A 6,741-nucleotide genomic window follows, 5' to 3' on the forward strand; every position below is an offset into this window, starting at 1 on the left:
TTGGAAGCTTGCTTCTTTAAAGCCAAGAAAAGAGAACAGTTGTCTGCGCTCTAAACTCCCTTGTTTTGTTGGTATATATACCTTGGGTACATAGTGTATCCAATTTCCTCTTCAAAGAGGTATGATTCATTCACTTTGCTGGGTCAGGCTTACTCCAGATAATTTCCCAGTGGATTAACTCCAAGTTAACTTTATATTAGGCACCTTAATTAAATCTAAAAGTAGTTCTTGAGCTCTTGTTTGACCATGCCTATTTCCTTATGGGGTAGTCGGAAGGTCAGGGTAGGCTGGGTTACATAATTTGTCTCAGATAATTAAAAGTGGTAACCATGGCAACAGCTTGAAAGCAGTGGTTTGAAAGTGCTTTTCCTTCATGCTGGAATCACAGCAGTGAGGGTCTTGTGTCATGCCGTGACTAACCATGAAGAATCTCCTAAGTAAAGTGAAGTAGTAGCATTTCACTCAGTTGTTCCTCACCTTCAACACACTAACTACCGCCTGGAGTCCTCCATATGTAGAATTATCGACTTCAAGTCAGAGGATGAGACTGTGAAGATGCTAAGCTGTTTCTTAAGTTGACTTAAAATTGCATATATGCCTATAATGTGTTTTAATCAAGTCCATCCCCATTCCTTCCCCTCCAATTCTTCCCTGTTATGTCTAGTTTTACGTGAACTTGATACAAGCTAGAGTCATTTGGGAAGATGAAACCTCAATTGAGAAAATGCCCATGCCATTTTGGCTTATGAGCAAACTGTGGGATATTTTCTCTATTCTTGATGGATGTGGGAGTTCTAAGATCACTGTGGGATGTGGTGTAAGACCCTGTAAGACCCTCAGAGAGTCTCAGCCCAAATGCGCTTCCCCACAAATCACAGCTTTACAATGGACCGCTGCAATAACATGAGGTTTATTGATCCAACGTGCAGGGCCAACGTACGTGAGGTTGCTCATCCCAGTAGGAAGAGGCAACAAGTCTAAGAAGCATACACCTTATATACCTTTACAAAGGCAACAGGGCTAGTTGGCTTATTCTGATTAGTGCAGTATCAAACAGAGGATCTCTTCAGGCATTGGTTGGCTTGCTCATGGGGGTTGTTTTTGGCTTCATTGCCCCCTTTACCTAACTCGTGTACCTGGAAAGCCCCTGGAGCAGGCCGAGCTGGAAAGTCCCGAATTTTAGTTAGTGGGGTCAGGGTGTTCTCAGAGTTCAGTACAGGGAGGGGTTAGAACATCTAATCTTGTTCTTACAGGTCTTCTCAGTTATTTTATGTTCTAGTCAGCCCTAGTCTTTTAGTCTAGTCAGGTCTAGTCTTTGAGTTCAGCCCAGCCCTCCTGACCTTAAAAACTTTGTTTTTCTTATACAAGCAGATGTCTCTACTAGAGGTAGTTTTGGCTTATTATTTCTTTCTCAAAAGTCTTGTTTTTACCTTTATTTCTACAGTGGCATCCCTGGGCTGGTAGTCCTGGGTGCTATAAGAAAGCAGGCTGAGCAAGCCATAGGGAGCAAGCTAGTAAGTAGTGTTCCTTCATGGCCTCTGCTTCAGTTCCTGCCACCAGACTTCTACATCCTTGGATGGTGGTCTACAAGCTGTAAAACAAAATAAAGTTGCTTTTGGTCATGGTGGGTTTTTTTAAAGATTTATTTATTTATTTTATGTATATGAGTACACATTGTAGCTGTACAGATGGTTGTGAGCCTTCATCTGGTTGTTGGGAATTGACTTTAGGACCTTTGCTCACTCTAGTCAACCCCGTTCTCTCCGGTAGACCCCGCTTGCTCCAGCCCAAAGATTTATTTATTACTATAAATAAGTACATTGTAGCTGTCTTCAGATACACCAGAAGAGAGCAATAGATCACATTACAGGTAGTTGCGAGCCACCATGTAGTTGCTGGGATTTGAACTCAGGACCTGCAGAAGAGCAGTCGGTGCTCTTACCTGCTGAGCCATCTCTCCAGCCCTTGGTCATGGTGTTTTATCACAGCAATAGAAACCTTAAGACACACCCCCATCCTCATCACCACTATCCCCTCCCTAATTCTTGTGCTCTCTTCTTTAAGAAAGAGACCGTGTTATGCAGTATGTTTGTGGGTGCAACACCATCTCCTAGAGCATGGATGGACTCTCTACAACAAAAGCCTATGGCACATCTCAGTCATTGTGTGATGATGGACTCTTGCCCTTGTTTACAGCTGAGTTGATCTTTCACTCAACTCTCAAGTCCAACACTGTCTATCTTCAGGCTTGGAAGTCTGTGACTGAGCTGGCTGCTTCACACATTTTCATGCTTCAGAATCACCTAAGAACTTAATTTTTTCTAGGCCCACTCTCCTGAGTATTTTATTCAACATGTGGAGTCCCAAGAAGAAGCTTGTCTCACACTCCCTGGTAATGGCTGCACTACTGATCTGAAGACCATGCCTTGAGAATCCCAGTCATAACACTTTCTCTATTCACTCATTCAGCAAACACGTCTACTCTTGTTTGGGAATCCAGACAAAGTGCTTCAGGGCTGGAGAGATGGCCCAGAAATTAAATACACTTGCTGATATTCCAGAGAACCTAACTTCAGTTCCCAGCATCCACACTGGGCAGCTTACTACTACCTGTAACTTGAACTCCAGAAAAATCTGATGTCCTTTTCTGGCTTCCACAGGTATGTGCACAGTCACACACACACACACACAAAAATAAATACAGTAGAGCTGGAGAGATGGCTCAGTGGTTAAGAGCACTGACTGCTCTTCCAGAGGTCCTAAGTTCAATTCCTAGCAACCACATGGTGGCTCACAACCATCCGTAATGAGATCTGATGCCCTCTTCTGGTATGTCTAAAGACAGCTACAGTGTACTTGCATGTAATAATAAATACAGTAAATAAATCCTTAAAAGTGTGATAACTTGGCTTGTGTCCTCACTAGGCCAGCTGCCTAAGGGAAATCATGGAGCCAGCCGGTAAACAAGCTTGTTGTCTTGGCTGTCATCAGGATGATGGTGGAACAAGCAACAGGGTCCAGGGAGAACAGAAGAAGCTCCTAGTCTGCTAGTCAGAAAGGCTTTCTGGACAAGAATATTTCCTGTATGCACTTAATGGTGTGATAAAAATACCTCTAACACTCCGTTAATAAGGAAATGAAGAATGTATGAACAGGTGTGTGTCATGTGATCCACATCACACTGGCACAACTATAACCTTTGTTATTGGCCCATGCATAGAGGGCCAAATGCCAGGAATTCTACCAAAATATTAATAAGACTTCTCAATATATGGTGATAATATTTTTGCTTTTAAAATGTCTTCATTTTTGCTACATTAGTTATCTAATCATTGCAGTAGTGGGATATGTACAGGTTCCATTTTCAATGAAAGACAATGAATCAGGCATTGTACAAATGCAAAGGGGCAAACATCACAGGGTGTATAGTAGAATTCTGTCTGTCACAACCTCCAAGAGCAGATGTCAATTAAGCACGTGGTAGTCCTGGATGCTATAAGAAAGCAGATTGAGCAAGCAATAGGGAGCAAGCTAGTAAGTAGTGTTCCTTCATGGTTTCTGCTTCAGTTCCTGCCACCAGACTTCTACATCCTTGGATGGTGGACTACAAGCTGTAAAATAAAATAAACCTTTTCCCCACAAAGTTGCTTTTGGTCATGGTGTTTTATCACAGTCTGGAATTCAGAACAAATATCTGGATGGGGACATGCATGTTATGACATCATCAACACATAGATGGTACTTAAAGCTATGAGGTTGCATGAGGCCTCCAAAAGAAAAATGCTGATATATATATATGAGTCCTGAGCCCTGGAGAACACTGATGTATATATACAGTTTGAAGAGATGAAGTGAAAACAATTGACTGTCATCAAGAGCCATAGTCGAGTATAGCGCTGCACATCTTTAATCCTAGAACTCAGGAGGCAAAGGCAGGGAAATGTTTGAGAGTTTGAGGTGACCCCGATCTACGTAAGAACACACAGAGCTATGTAGTAAGACCCTATTTGAAAATCACAAAAGGCTAGGAAAAGTGTGACACCATACCCACAGACAGTGAGATACTTCTGCAAAGTCATGGGAGAGGATGATTGGCTGGAATGCATGGTTGGAATAATGGCTTATCTAGATTGTGTTTAAGAAAGAAAAAGAAGAAGAAATATAGGAGTTGTCAAATATACTCAGGTCTTTCAAGGAACTTGGTTACAGAGGGGAGCCAGGAAATCAGTGCACTAGTTAAAGGAGGAAGTTGGGTCAAAAGACTATTTTTTTTAACAATGGAAGAAATAACATCATATTTTTGTGCTAATAGAAATTGTCAAGTAAAAGGGAACATCTTCAACTATGTGTTGGTGACAGGGTTGGGTGGAAGTGGAACATGATACTGAATAGGAAGAATGACCAGGAATAAACCAGAGAATACAAGTAGAAGGATGGTATAGGTAAGGTGTGGATAGAAATGTGATAGAGGACAGCCTATGGGCAAAGATGAGTAAATGGGATTTGAAAGCCTCTCTCTGAAAATTGTCTCCTTAAACTATTCATTTCAGAGCCAACTAGAAGTGTCCCCTGTATTCTCCCATGCTGCCTAGAATATCAGTATGCATTTCCTTGCAGGTGTTTCCCAAAGTACTCTACTATCTATACCACTGTAGGGAGGATTCTAGAACTTCTGTGCTTATTTTATTATCTACCATAAGAAAATCTCTCCAGTACACCTAGCCAAGATTTTCAGATAGAATCTAAATGTAAGATGTAAATGAATTAAAAGAAAAAAATTTAACTAAATTACAGAGGATACTGCAAACCTTATAGATATTTGCAACTGACCTTTAAGACAAACCGATTAAGGCATTGATGCCGCTGGAGGCCCTCTAAAAGCAAACATGTCTAAGCTAATACATTTAGCTGGCTTTACTTCTGAAAGTCTCTTGTCAGTTAGGCCCAGGTATCTGAGGTATGAAAGAAGTACCCTCTCCTGTCTTCAGTGATAGCAAGTTCTCTATCTCTAAATATAAAGCAGCATAACTGCTTACACCACTGTGGGGAGGATTTTAGAACTTCTGCGCTTATTTCATTATCATCTACCACTAGAAAACCTTTCCAGTCCACCTAGCCAAGTGCTGCTTTATATGTAGAGATAGAGAACTTGCTATCACTCAAGACAGAGATCATTCCTTTCATCCTGAAGAGCTTCTGAATAAATTATAGACAGTGGCTCAATGCTGTCTGAAGTCACTGTACTTGTGATAATTCATTAAAGCAGCAATGAAAAACTACTAGAGAAATTATGGCAGCTTTGAGCATAAGGCTGAAAAAGGCTCTCTGGGAAAGCCCTTACTTAGCTTCTATCTAGTCTCTGGATTCCTAGAACACAGGAATGAACGCGATGTAAATCCATAAGCTACTTTCTATACTGCTTCTATGGCTCTTAGCATTTGTTTTCTGTATTAACATTAATTATACTCTACAAAGCATAAAGCCATGGCTATTCAACAGTCAAGAGTAATAGTGCTCTGCAACTGCAAGATGTGCTGGAGTTCCTGTAAGGTTTTCACATTATGACACAAACACCAACATAAATGGAAAACAAGACAGTATTCGGAATCATAAGAGGAGTCATGGGTTGGAGAAAGGAGGACCCTAGAAGAGACTGCAAATGTGACAAGCTGAAAGACAAAGAGAGGCAAAGGCTCCCCAGGGAAGGAAGTGAACTGTCATCCCTAGGCAAGAAAAAAAATGGTGTAGGCTTACACTGCAAAGCAAGGCAGGAAAGCTGCCCAGTGCAGAGGGAAGTCACAAATCATTGTGTAGCCCATGGAAGCAGAAGAGGTCCGTCCTTTCTCACAGGTCTCACCTAGCATTCTGACCTCCACTCTCATCCCAGGCATTGTGAACAGCAGCAGTGGAAAATGGAAAATCTACGTGTCTCATGATTTCGTGGTTCCTGCGTTAGGCAGCTGCCTAGACCCCAATGAGGGGGAAAGATGCGTAACACACGTGGGCTTTTGAAGAGAGCTGAAGCCAACTTCTTCAGCACAGGACCAGGCAATCTCGACAGAAACTAGACTAAGGGATCACCTCTTCGAGCTCAAAGACTAGCTAAAGGAGAGAAATAGTATTTACCTAGGATAATTGGCAAGGTGATGGGGGTGCATAATTCTCAAGGCAGCTGGTAATTCTGCAACTCAAGGTGCTCAAGTGCAGTGCCTTGATATTTTGTACTCTGTATAAGTATTACCAGCTAACCTAATGCGCTACTCTAGCTCCACTGTTTTATACTTTCAGAGACAATTCCAGGAAGAGTGACTACTCTGTAAAGTTGCTGGGTTATCTAGTGTTTTTAAAGGAAACGCCATACTTAACAATAATAAATCACACATTTCAAACAGAAGACAGGATTTGTACATTTTACCATAACGAAATTGTTTATGTTTTGGGAGACATGGTTGAAGAGGTATGGTTGACATGATTCCAAACTCATACAATGTGTCAGAGCATCACATTATATATGTACAATCTTTATGTTCTTTTCATCTGATACTTTTTAAAGATTATTATGCACAAGTACTATATTTACATTATTTTCAACGCATCCCCTCAAGCTCTTCCCACCTGGTCCCAACATTCTCTTAAACCCAAGCTTCATTTTTATGTTCTTATGCCATTAGCTAAAAAATAAATGCAGGCCGGGTGGTGGTGGTGCACGCCTTTAATCCCGGCACTTGGGAGGCAGAGGCA

Source organism: Mastomys coucha, chromosome X (assembly GCF_008632895.1).
Source record: "Mastomys coucha isolate ucsf_1 chromosome X, UCSF_Mcou_1, whole genome shotgun sequence".
Classification (NCBI taxonomy): Eukaryota; Metazoa; Chordata; class Mammalia; order Rodentia; family Muridae; genus Mastomys; species Mastomys coucha.